This window comes from Poecilia reticulata, chromosome 7 (genome assembly GCF_904066995.2).
Source record: "Poecilia reticulata chromosome 7, P_reticulata-male-v2, whole genome shotgun sequence".
Lineage (NCBI taxonomy): Eukaryota > Metazoa > Chordata > Actinopteri > Cyprinodontiformes > Poeciliidae > Poecilia > Poecilia reticulata.
Genome location: NC_088836.1, coordinates 17,165,150 through 17,179,289, shown reverse-complemented (window position 1 = coordinate 17,179,289; position 14,140 = coordinate 17,165,150). Strand labels below are relative to the sequence as shown.

General features: G+C 40.8%; 1 protein-coding gene across 2 annotated transcripts in view; it reads right to left on the bottom strand.

The window, feature by feature from the left end:
• The window catches only part of rarga (retinoic acid receptor gamma a), a 57,350-nt gene extending 46,772 nt beyond the window's left edge, over positions 1-10,578 (bottom strand). The window contains exon 1 of one of the 2 annotated variants that reach the window (XM_008413709.3): positions 10,368-10,578. The gene's annotated coding sequence lies outside the window, so the exon portion shown is untranslated. Of the gene's footprint in view, positions 1-2,999; positions 3,218-10,367 lie in introns of those variants that run through there. The other variant, XM_008413708.3, reaches the window with a different exon arrangement.
• Positions 10,579-14,140: the final 3,562 nt, after the last annotated feature.

Below are 14,140 nucleotides of genomic sequence, written 5' to 3'. Positions count from 1 at the left end.
ATTCAAAGTTTTATAAAACAACTGTTTTTAAGACTTTTCCAACAATTTCAAAGTGTTGCACCAGAAAGGATCTGTACAGTACTGTATTGTTTACTATGAATCAATAAAAAAGAAGATAATATATTAATAATTAATAAGCAAAATATTTAACAATGTTTGCAAACCTAAAAAAAACTCATAGTATGACTGAGATTGTTACTTCTGCTGTCTGAGCTGTTTTTATACTGTTTGGTTCTATGACAGCGTCAATAAATGTCAATATATTTGATATCAGTTGAATATGCTCTATACAGAGGTAACATTTAACCACCTACTGCTTTGGGGTCCTCTGGACTTGATAAAATGCTAAACAAGTACAAGTCATTTACCATTTCCCTTAATGTGACCAGTGTAGCTTTATGAAGTCCACGGCTATATATATATATATATATATATATATATATATATATATATATGTACGCACACAGTGCTGTCCCACCCCAACTTGTTGTTGCAGGACTCTGCTGGTTGCCTGGCTGCTAAGAAGGCTCCAAGGCGATTTCACCCACAAAATTAAAAGATAAATTTAGGGTTTTAGAAATATTTCCAGCTGAAAAACCAAAAACATTCTGTTTGGCAGCCAACTGCCGTCTGGCTACCACAGCAGATAGCCTGACCAATAAACTTCCATAAAAAAGAAGAACTTTAGAAAGAGATAGTAATTTTTTATTTTTTGTTCCAGATATTCACTTAAGCACATTAACATGAAACAGTAATAGTAATAATACTAAAGTCTTTATTTAGCCAGAGTGGTCTCACGGTCAAGATGACTAAAAATAAATGTAACCTGAATCATTTTCAACAATTTATGACTACTATTGTTACTGACTCTATCTATCAAATTCAAAACAATGCTAAACCTGTTACAGTTAACATTAATATACCTGTAATAACCAACAGGCTGTTATTTTAACAACGACGGCAATAATTGCTGCTTTTCTGTGAAAAGGTTTGATGTGACTAAATGTGTCATGCAGCAATTGCAGAGGGACTCACACTGGCAACTATGAAGGTGTTTCCCACCTTGGCTCTATGAAGCAGTGAACAATCCTTTCCCTGTATGAAGCAGAGCATAATAGCTGGGTTTCACCACCATTGCCGCCTCTAGCCGCAGGAGTCAAAGCAGCCCGAGCAGGCCCAAAGACACACACATACACACACACACACACGCACATGCATGAAAGCACTACCTGCTAAACACCATAATCTCACACAAGTTTATATGTGTCTAAGTCCCTTTTAATGAGAGCTGGGGAGCAGGACGAAAATGTAAATCCTCGCCATCAGAATAGCACACCTGCAAAAATAGACAGAGGAAATGGTGCGCAAATAGTTCCCATGTTAATTATAGCGCGGTGGCAGCCGAGCCCCACCACTCCACCCCACAATTTCCCCTGAAGATCACCTGGTTCGCCCCTCCCCCCTCCCTGCGCTCGTCCTTAATTGCAATAGGAATTCCAGAAAGAGACAGGTATCAACAACTCCCTGATTTACCGCTCGCTGAGCCACTTCACAAAGACAAGACTGTTGGCAGATTTTGCAACCCAAACTCTTGTGCTCCCACTGTTCCTTTACAGTTCCACGATTTGACGTGTTTTTGCGTCTCCCAATATGTATGCAGCGACGAAAAGTAATGATTAGTCATTTTGACAAGATTTTTATTTAAATCAGATCTTTTGAATTAAGATCATTCCAAAACTATAACAAACATATGGATATGTTATCCACCAGCAATGATATGTTATCATTATAAATATTATCATTCATAATGATAATATGGTGACATAATCTATGCAATATAGGAGAGGTGAATGCAATGCATAGTGAGAGGCTCCTCTTGAGGTCATAAAAGCTTAAACTCAGTTAAACGTATAATACCATGAGCATGCACACATCTGGAATGTAAAACTCTCATTTAGTTTGGAGATGGAGGTGAAGCTGCAACATGTGGGCAGTCTGTCCTCGAATAAGTGGAGAGGGCAGGGACATTTCTGTGCCTCAGAGATGAGCGCCTCTTCTCTCATCCAGATGTCAGTGGAGGCCGATATCATTATCCCTGGTTTTCCAACAAAGATCCTTCGTGCCGGGTCACTTCACTTAAACCCACACTGTGTGTCTCACCTATGTCAGACCCCCCTCCCCCGGGGGAAATAAGCATTGTATAGCAGGTGCAAAACTTGAAACAGCGGTCTAGCCATTGCCCAGTCGATTCAGGAGCAATAAATTAAATCAACAGCTGAGGAAAGCTGCTCTGATGCCAAGTGCAGACGCTCTACCTGCCATCCACATGCAAGGCCGTAACAAGCAGAACCTGTTAATCGAGCGCATACGCCAGCATCATTAAATAATCTTCCTGCTCTGCTAGCGAGTTGTGAGAACACAACGCGTAAACTGACGCCGGAGCACCAGACATACCTCAGTCCTCACAGAAATCAGCCGGTGCTGTTTAAAAAACATGGAAAACAATGCTTTTCTTTGCCAAGTCTTCATATGCTACTTATAAAAAGGGGAGAAAAAAAAAAGGGGTCGAGGAGTGGCGACTTCTCTGGCGAATACACATCAAACACATGCAAGTGTGTACACACTAACACATATGCTAATAATAAAGAGCTCCACAGGGCCCTGGGTAACATTCGCTAATAAGCACATATGCACATACACACACACACACACACACACACACACGCACCCACACACGCAGGCGCACACATGGTAGAGATGATTCTCACAGAAACTCGTGTCACGCTCACATTTGAGGGAAAAACAAGTTAGAAGAAAACAAACCGAAGCACAGAGAGCAAACAAAGGTGTGTGTTGGTGACAGTTTAGGAAATCTGAACCATGACTAAGGAGCTCAAACACTTCATTTCTTCAGAAAAAAAAAGCATTATCCTAACAGCAATCAAATTCAAAACAAACCATTACTCAATTAATCTCAAACTTTTGTTTAAGTTACTCACAGGCAAAAGTGATGGAGGCCACCAGAGGAAGTCGTTTAGACAAAAAAAAAAGAGTCTGATGAGCAGCTTGAGCCAATGAAAGAGGGTGAAGAAGATGAGTGAACGTTCAACAGCGTCCCTTCAGCGGCAAAGACAGACCGGCAGTGAGCTTCCAACTCCGTCAAGCACTCCCCCTCCTGCTTTCTACTCCTCCTCCCTCCTCCTCCTTGCCTGAGTCGCTACCTCTTAAAATCACTCTTTCACTCCCCAAACACAGGGCCCGCACTCACCGACTCTCTCACTAAGAAATAATTACACTGTGATTCATAAAGCCTTCTTTCTTGGTCACGTGACGCTCTGCACTTCAAATATACCATTTTTTTTTTTTTGTGGTTGTTTTTTTTGTTGTTTTTTTTTCAAAAGCCACAAAACGCCTGGAGGGAAGAAAAGGGCCCAGGGAGCTTAAGTTTCTGTTTTTAATTCTCTCTGCCTTCCTTGTCTCATGGTTGAATTATTCTTCCACATCTTGGCCGAGGAGTCGCTTTGCCTACAAATTGGTGCATGTTGAAACGCAGAGTCGGGTTGTGCTATTAGATCATTCTTGTTTGATCAATAAGTGAAGTAAGCCAGGTTTATTAGGAGAGGAAGTTTTGCTATCCCGAACAATGTCGGTCATCCACTTCATGCTGTTTTGATTTAGCTCACACACTGTTTTAATTGTGAAAGCCAAAAGGTTTGTTCTTCCAGAAACTTCTGTGTTGTCATTATTTATTTATTTATTTTACCTTTTGATGTCCTTAGAACCCTGTTTTTAATGGCTCTCCTTATGCAGGTACAAACTAGAGGCACTGCTTCTACAGAAACAAATTGAATCCCATTAGAAATATATGTGACAAAGAAAAAAAAAAGAAATAAGTATGCATTAGCTGCAGATAAAATGAAAAACAGAATTTGGCTTTTTGACACATGACATTTTTCAGCACACTCAACATTTGTTAACATCCTGCCAAGCACTTTCTACGAGTCGAGATTATCTCCCAAAAGTCACGCATCTGTGACTAAAACACGTCGCTTCTTAAAGTGAAACCAGCAACGCTGGCACCTCAGCAACAGGGAAGTCCCGCGTGAGGTGGCAGAGCCGTGCGACCGCAGAAGCAGCAGCGACAGATCTGGGTGTGCCCCTGAGCGTGCCCCCTCTCTTTCCATATGAGATCACATGTTTCAGATCTGTGTTTATGTGTTTGTGGTTCTGGGCGTGTGCCCTTGTTTTTCCCAACGTAATGTTTCTCAGCTTGTTTTTGTTATGGGGTGGGGGGGGGGAGAAGCACCTCAAACCTCAAAACTGGGAGGGGTAGGCACACCTTAACTGGCATCTTGGCAAGCATTTTCACCTTTCTGAGGCAAGCTTGTGGAGCACACACTTTACCAGCAAATTACAGTGAAGTCACTGTAAAACAAAAGGCTTGTACGAATCTTAACTTTTTTTAACAGAGCTGCAAGCTTTCAAATATTAGAACCCTTAACTGAAGCAAGGCGAGGGCAGGGTCATGCTGTGGAGTGTTTTAACATCAGAGCCTCATGTGCACTGTGCATTTAGTGGATAGAACAATGATGAAGGAGCCCTGGTATTTACAGGGGTTGGGGACCACAGCTAACCCCACTGTTTATCCATGAATACTTCAGAACTCTTCTAAAACTACTTACAGCTGCCAAATTTTATAGTTCAAACATCAATTACACCTTAATTATACAGAGCAAACATCGATCATCTAAAAAAAAAAAAAAAATCTGGTTACATAATTCAGGTTTTAATGTAGGGGGGAAATTAAACACACAGGCACAATTATGAGCATATATAACTCTAAATATTTCCAAAATAAGTGAATACTTCACCAACTTCTCCTTAGTGATACCAAATAACTTAAGTTATCAAGTTATCTATTCTTGTAGTATAAGTAGGAATTGTTTGACAGAACTCATAGAACTGACCAACACTCCAAACAATGGGAAAAGTTTAAATGACTTAGTGAAGATCTAAAAAGGAAGCTTTAGATTCATGCAAGTTGGAGAAACACTTTGGAAACATTCTACAGGACCGCAGATTCCAAGATTGAGTTCGAATTGTTCAATTTGAACAATTTGAACAATTGTGTTTAAAGATTTAGCTATTTGGATGTGTCACCGCTTTGTCCAGGTCAGGATGAAACACAAACAAACCAAGTCAGAAAAGAGAAAACTGGCGAAGATGTCTAAGAACAATCCAAAAATGACCAAGGTTCTACACAAAACTACTGGAACTCACAGCAAGTTTTACGCTGTGAAGAAGTGAGAGGTTGCTGAGTAAGAAAGAAGTCCCTGCTCCAAAATCAACTCCTTCAAGCTTGACTGATATTTACATCTCCCTACATAGATGATATACTGTAAATACCTTCTGGAGTTGAGTTATATAAATGGCTACATGAGAAAAAGATCTTAAAAGTCAACAGTTGGGCACAAGTCAATGTTCTGACAGGACAGTGATCAAAGCTGCCCATCAGAGCCGGTTCTGGGATAGATAAAGCAGGGCAACAGTAGGATTCTGGAAAGGCCTTCCCAAAGTCAGACCTCAAACTGAGAATTATTCTTAAAAGCCAGGTCTGTGCCAGTAAACCGACCTGTTTAAATGAACTCCACTGATTTGACCAAGGAAGAGCTCAAATATACAGTCTGAAATATAACAAAAGATTCCTGATGGTTACAAGAGGCGTGGAGTTTCTCTACAGTTGTTTAGGAACATATGACCAAATGAGTAGATAGATGATTGATGTTTGATATTTATCCAGAGGGAAATTCGATATATCAAAGTAGCCCAAAAAGCATCAGAATAAAAAATATATAGATACATAAACACACATACATTCGGAGATGCTTTTATAGGTTTAAAAGCCCAGTATTAAACACAAGAGGATGTGTTTGATATTCAGCCTATATGGCTCAGCAAATTCCATCTTGTGCACCTATCTTTTGGTTTTATGTATTTTTTTCTATTTGACCTGTATTTAGACAGGTTAGTTCTTATTGAGAAAAATAACATGTCATTTCCAGAAATGAGATTTACATTCAGACTTTTTAACAACATTTCAGCCCTATGATGCGGAATATCTGCAAAGATCTGTTCAAATAAACCACTAAAACCCTAAATGAATGTGACAGTTTTTTTGAATCACACCCATATGAGTTTGAGTTTCCAAAAAACAAAGAAATCCTTGCAGCAACACATGGGCGAATGTGGCCAGCTGCAATGCTCCGTTAAACATTTCTGATGTCGATCTGACAGCACACAACCAGGCTGAAAGAAAAGGATAAGCACCATGAGGCGCTGTTGCCTTTTGGCTAGAACCTTATATTCAGGAAGCACAGATCAGAGCCATATGGGGGGGTGGAGGGGGGAAAGCCCTCCAGCTGATTCTTATCTGGTTTACATTTGATTTGTGATGCTTATAAGGCCACTAAGGCTAATAGAAATCCCTTAAATGTTTACATAGCAGTGCTAAATCAGCAGTTGTGTAATAGGAAACAAGAAGGTAAATACGACCCTCGTTCAAAAACTATCTCGGCACGGGAGTGATACAACAGCGAGGTGTGGATTGGAAGTCTTTGCGGGGCCCCTCGGACCGAGACAGTACATTTATGTCAAAATATGCCGTCAGGTGCATGAAGGTAGTCGCATCTGTGTATCATGGGTGCAGAGTCCTCGCAGGGCACATGTTGACAGTGAGACGGTGAGAACAGGCTGCGGAGCATTTCGAGCTGCTCTCGTCCTCCACTATGCACGGCTGCAGCTGTAATATGTGTTTGGTGTGCATGGATGAGCGTGCACGGGCAGTAGCAGTGAGAAGGTCAGAGGTTACTAGTGTTTGTGTTTCAGTGTCAGTGAAGTGTGCTTGGGGCTGAGATTTATGATCATTGTGTCTGGGAGGCAGCAGAGTGGGGGATAATGAAGACAGATCAGGGTGCTCCTATCTCTTTCTCTCCCTCTCTTTCTATGGGCACCACTGGAAACATGGCCTACGACCCCTGCCATTCTCGTATCATTAACTTCAACCGATGACATCATAACTCGCTGCCCTGACAACAGTACAAGCACGGCGTTGCTGCTCATGGAGGCGCGACTCGTCGCAGAGGGGGCTGCAGAAAAAACCCGGGCACTGCTTAGCGCTCCATAGCTTCTCTTCACTGGGTGTGTTTAGAATGATATGAAATATTCATGGCACCATCTTACTCAGTCGTGTGTTTCCACTTTAGATTCATTGGATTTGCATTCGCAGAGGAACAGAGTATGGAGGCCTGAGGCTCACTGGCAGAGGATGAGGAGAAAATGAAGAAAGGAAAGAGGAAAAGAGGGGGGACGGCAGAGAGTGAGGAAGTGAGGTTAGAGGGGTTACAGGGAGACGGAGAGGCAGGAGGAAAGAGGAGTTGGGGGCGCGGAAAGGGGTTGGTGGTAAGGCAAAGTAAGTTTGTATAGTTCCAGTTATGCACAAGTGAATTAAGTGGGTATTTTCTTCAAGAAAATGAAGGGTTTTAAGAAGAAAAGAAAGAAATATCAAAAACAAGAAATACACTAAAAATGTTACTGAAAAAATTAAGCATCACGTAAATCGTAGCAAACACTAAAATGCTAATTTCAAATGAATGAATAGCAATTACGTGAACAACATTAACTAAAGGTGAAATTTTGCGCCAATGAGTAAGCTGCTATTAGATGACAATAAAATGAAGTGAATAAAATTAACTCCAGAAAAAAACGTTCTTTGAACTCTGTGCATTTGCTTAAGAGGAAATTTCAACTATTTAACTCATTGACATTATGGGCCAACTGGCTCAGAGGCTGCCATTCACTAAAGTAATGTGGTGACATAAAAATACAAAGTATGTGTGTCATCACCATAATATATGCTGATGCACTAATGTCTGAGCAAGGAGGAGCATTTAGGTGTTGAATAAAAGTGGCTTGAGAAGCAAGCCTCGAGGAATCCCACCCATGTGTGATCTTTGGTCACACAGCTGACCTGTTTGGGCAATGGTTCCTGTATAGCTCCTGTATCTTCAGGGTGTTTTTTGGATTTTTCCAAGACAATTTAATTAATAAGCTGTGCATGGTTGTAAAATACGGGTTTGGTTCCATAGCAAAATCCATAACAGAGTCAAACAGATTTCTAAAATTGCTAGGCACCACATACGCTGCTATGCCCTGAGTATCTTTTCAAATTGCGGACTGGCCAGAGTAGCCAGAGAACATGCAAACGCTAGGGTGGGATTCAAACCCAGGACTCTCTTACTACAAAACAGCAGTGCTGCTAATTGTGTCACTGTGCAACCCATGTTATTAAAACTTTAACCAACGCAGCCTCAATGGTATGGTGTGTTGGGGTTGCAAATCTGACTGGAATGGATTAGGGGAATGTGAGAAAAAGAGGCGTGAAGTGAAGAGAGGGAGGGAAGGGATGGATGAAGGGTAGTAGATGGGGTTGCTGATGGCAGGTTCCAATCAGTAACAAGATGCCCATAATGAGATCATTATTTCCCCACATTCAGATTGATGTCATGTGAAGGGTGCTGAGTGTAGACACATATTTAAGCACACAAACACACACACACACACACGCAAACATATACTTTCTTTGGTTAGAGTCTTACATACACATCCTGTGAAATGAAGGAGTGCATTCATTCTGCCTGGCAAAGTGTGCTCATTTAGCGTCCAACAGCCTTCAAGTATAAATACCACTCAAAGGAAAAATGACTTACGCATGCCCAGAAAAAAAAAAGAGAGAGAGAAAGAGAGAGAGTAATGTGTGTGTTAGGGACCGAAGGGCATATACTATGACTCTAAGAAAAACAAATGAACATAGAGCTGAAAAAGGGGAAACTGAGAGCCAAAAGCTGTATATGAAACTACAGGGAAAAGAGGAAATAAAAAGTCGACACAGAAACCAGCGAGTGTGCCAACAAATGAGCGCTTTCCCCCACCAACATGTGTGTCTAATGAAAGGTGAACAGCTCTCCTGTCTATACTCTCCTCAAAAAAATCAGCCATGATGTCACCATGAACCCATCTTGAACCCACCTCTGTCAAAAAGCATTACTCCAACCCACCCTCTCCTCTGCCTTATTTTCTGTTCCACCTCGCTCTTTTTGTTCACACTCTGTTCCTGCGGCTCTGATTCTTCTCTCAGTCCCTATACATATATATATATATATATATGTGTGTGTGTGTGTGTGTGTGTTCTTTCTAGCTCCTCTCGTGTCTGCACTTTTTTTCTCTCCCACAGAAGAGCACTAATGTTTTTTTTTTTTTTTTTCTGAGTGCGGCCTGACTGAATCACCGAAATGTCCTGCCAAAAGTGGCAGGATGTTCTGATCATCACAAACTTTACTTAAGTTGTGGTTTTTATAGAAAAATACAAAGGAGGCATGGAGGGAACGCTTAAAAAAGTAATAAGTGAGCAATGGGGGAGAATGCAAATGAAAAAAAAAGTGGGGAGAGGGAAAAAAGAGAGAACAGCGGAGTAGAAAGGGGTGGTGGGGGCAGCGAGAAGGCAGCCAGAGAGCCACATATGGAAGTGATTCTGTAATTACTGCAAATCTGTGAGCTCAAAAGGAAAGGTCTTCTTTTCCATGCCTCCTTCCCTGCACATAAAACTGCCCTTGTGAGAAAGCTGGGCACTAAATACTGCCTACAGGGAAAAGGAAAACACTGAGTTTTTTGTTTTTCTGCCTGAGCTTTTGGCATGTTAGGATGCAGAATAAATACATTCACAGATTTGAAAAATTGAGTTTAAACAAAGGTCTATTCTTCGGATCATGGGGCTAATGCCACCAAAGTTTCCACATTCTTTTCTCATTTGGTTCGACTCTGTGACTTATTGGTTCATTATTTGAAAACCAGAGGTGATAAGAGGTTCGGGGGTTGGAATAAACTCAACTGTCTCATCAGCTAAGGCTGGTATAATTCTCATGAAGCGCACATTCAGCAGGATATGGGTGTCTGTGTGCGTGCGTGAGACAGAGAGAGAGAGAGAGAGAGAGAGAGAGAGAGAGAGAGAGAGAGAGATGATTGGGGTAGGGGGGTGACAGACACACAGACATACTTGAAGACTTCAAGCCTCCGGCTAAAGTACAGTTCTGCAGGTGCGTATGTTGGCAGCCGCTTCTGCTTTACTCCAGTCCCCAAACCGAGCTCCAGCAGCCCTGTAATTATCGGTTGCCCTGCCATAACGTGTTCTCATGATGAGTAAACACACGCCCGGGTCGACGCAGCTCAACACTGAGTTTATTCATAGATTCACATCCACTTAATTACGACAGGAGATGATTCATGTAAAATAAAATAAAATAAAATAATCATACCTTTGGGAGTCAGATGAGTGCATGCCTCGGCTTCAGACCGGAGAACATTTCAATAAAACCAGAAGTTACAAGGGCACAATCGAAGTTTGTGACGAGAGAGGTTGGGGGGGGGGGGAATTAAAAACAAAAAATAGAAGAACATGAGAAGTGTTCAAAGGAGTCCAGGTTGGCCTTTCGGTTTTCTTCAGAGAGGGTTTCAATCACTTGTCAGGTTGCCTTTTGTCAGCTGCCAACCGGCCACTTCGTCCCGACAGCTCAGGGGCGTTTATTGGCGTCAACAGCGCGTGTGAATTTCTCACACTCTGGCTCCCTCTAGTGGCGTTAGAGAAAAGCGCGGCAAGAATCTTCTCGAAAGGACAATAACGCTCAAGACGGTCATTTACGTATTTAAAGTTTTTTTGTTTCTTTTTTGTCATGTTTATTTTGTTTATTAAGTGCATGGGCTATTCAAACCAACCTCCAAACAAACCTGCTTATGTCACTGGCTACCAACCTCCAATAACTGGACATGCGTCAATGGAGGAATTTTGTCCCACTCTTCTTTGCAGAATTATTTCTGTTCTGCTTATTTCTTTAGCATGATTAGTCCTTTAAGGTGATGCCACAGCACTTCAGTTGGATTTATGTCTGAATTTTGACTAGGCCACTCTGAAATTTTAATTTTGCTTTGTCATTCATTGATAGACTTGTTATGCCATCGATCATTTGTTCTACAGCAGTAGTGCACTTAAACTCAAGAACTGAAACTGAAATTTGTCTTCACATTCTGCTAAAAATAAGAGGATGCACATTTCTGAAAAGTGTTCAATTGTAAGTTTACAGGTTTTTACCCAAAAGTCTTTGAGTTCATTTATATTTTGAGATAGGACTTTGTGATTCTGTTGGTCATCAGTAGTTTGGGCCTTGTAACTATAGACGAATTTTGTCAGTTCTCTACCAGTGAGGCCTGCAGTGCTTCAGATGTTCTTATAGACTATTTTGGGATCTCCTGGATGAATTACCAGGAGAGTTATGGACACTTTTAGAAAGCATTCCTGTGTATTTTGGAGCCGATGTCAGACTATCTTTTCAAGAAAGTTTTAATATTTCCTAATATGTCTGATCTCAACTAGATCTGTCTATTTTAATGAAATAACTGTATTAGATTATTTGCTCACTGCTACACAAGTCACTCAACATTTGTATCACTGGGATCAAACTATCTAAATGCCAGATTTCCTAATGTGCATCTTCATGATCCCTTCTAATTCAACAGTTTCTGGCCAGATTCTTATTCCTTCATGCTTCCTTTGGTTAATATCTTGATGAAGAAAGACATGTCTTTGCATTGCTGGACTTTTGATAATCATTTGTTATCATTTTACCTAACCTACATTCTTGTTTTGAAAGTGGATGACCTCTTATTTTCTGAATTTAACTAAAAGTGTAGTAATTATTTTCAGTCATGAAACAGTCTGGGATTCTAACAATTTATTTGCTATTGACATTGCCATAGAATTTTAGCCAGCACATTTATTGGGAACTTTAAGACTATCTCGTTCCAAATGTAGGCTGAATTTATGCACACAACCGTAGCATCCAAGCAAGTAATTTCCAATACAGTTTTGTCATGCTTTGCAAAAAACAACTCTTCCTCCTTCCACCCACCCACCCAACAATCATGCAGCAGGTTAGAACCAGAGTTCCAACAGGTGTCCAAAAAAAAAGAGATCACATTTCTCCTTTCTTGGCATCGCTGCACTGGATTCCCTTGTAAAGTTTACAGAGGAATTTATGATCTTTCTTATTGCATACAAGGCTCTTAATGGCCAGGCACTGTATTATTTACAAGAGCACTTTGTTCCCTATAACCTAATCGGAGCCCTTTCACTCTCAGTATGATGCCTTACTTGCTGTTTCAAGAATTTCTCACATCTGAATGGAGGCAGAGCTTTTAGACCAGCTTTCCATTTGAAAGCCCTTCCTCGCTGCATTTAAGACTAAGCTCAAAGCTTGCCAAATAACAGAAGAAAAATAGCCAATGTTCAAAGAAAAACTTTATAAGTTCATCAGACGATGAGCACTTTGAAAAATTAGAAGAAAGTTTGGCTTTTTCCCCCTTTCCTAATAGGTTAGTGATATACTGTTCCAAAATAAATGCAATGTGCTTACCCTAATAGGGGTGGTTTCAAAGTGTAGGAGAATTAGCCCTGACTCAGAGTCAATAGACAGCTGTCTCCCCCCACATCAACAATATTGTTGCTATAATTTCTGTAAAATTTTTACTGTTGCTACACTCTATGTTCCATTCATACATGTTTCACAGATGTTGTGGGGTTTACTATATTGCCTTGTAATTTATAGTGCCATAGCTTAAGACCTATCCATTTTCTCTGGCACAGGCTTGGTAAAGTTGGTTAAATGCTTGCAGCAATTTTTGTTTTCTTTTTATTCTTTTTATTGCACCACCTCCACACACACACGCACACACACACACACACACACACACACACACACACACACACACACACACACACACACACACACACACACACACACACACACACACACACACACACACACACATTCTGAAGAACTTTGGCACCACCAGTGGAGAGGCAAGCCTCACACTTTGAATAGCCCTGCCCTAATATATGTTGACCCACTTACCAAGAGGTTGTCTTCTAAAAAAAAATAAGGTTACAGACAGAAATTTAGATAAAAACAGCAAAAAAGAGAGTAGGGCACATTAGGTTTTCGTGTCGCTTGTTCCTGCCACAGTGTATGTGTTTTAAAATTACACATTCGACGTGATGGTCCATTTTACCAGAACTTCAAATGTATGTTGCATGCTGTTGTTTTTAAAATAAAAGTAATGTAAAAATGAGATACTTCTTAAATTTGGGGGGATTTTTTTTTTCATCTTTTTACATGACCAGCTTAAGTTATTTGTCTGGGGCTCAGTTGAGATTGTCCATTTAAGTTTAAACACAACAGTTCTGGAATGTAAAATCTTAGCTTTCATTTGCATTAGTTGTATGAGAAAAGTTTAGTTATGTATATGTTCAGGAAGGATGGCTGACTTTAAAATGCTGCAACCTGATAAAACAAAAAGGCAGAATAATAACACATTACCCCGATTCTATTAGTTTCACAATGTTTCTTAATTTTAATTAAGATTTTAACTTGAAGACAAACCGGCAATGTGTTGAATCGAATTACATTAACTGTCTCAATTTGTTAATCTGAAAAACTGTCCTCGACAGATGTCAATGCCATATGTTGCCACTGAGGGGCGCTTTGTACAAACCGCAAATCATGCATGTTGTATGTTTATTGTTTGTTGATGGCTTTACATTATATCTCAGACATTGGGATTGTCAAGAGTCACTTGACAGTTATCTTTACTGTGGCATTTACATTGATGATAAAAATAATAATAATAAAGGCAACAAAAAAAACGTTTTCCGTTTATAGCATCTCTCTAGGTTGTCATCAATCCAGTTGCACATCTTTATTTCTGCGCGTGCACATGGCTTTTAAAGTTGCCACTTGCGCGGTATTTGGCACGGCTCAGTGTTTATCATCCGTTACCAGCCCTGCTGCCTGTCAGAGAGCAAGCAGTCACGGTGAGCCACGCCTCTCGTCCATGTGCTTGCTCCTCCAATCGCCTTATCCCTACGCGCACCACACGCTCCGTATTTTGCATAAAATGTGTATCAGTAGGACAGCGCACTCTCTCAGGCACATGTAGAGCGCACATGTAGCGTGGCTTTACTGAACGCAAGGCACGG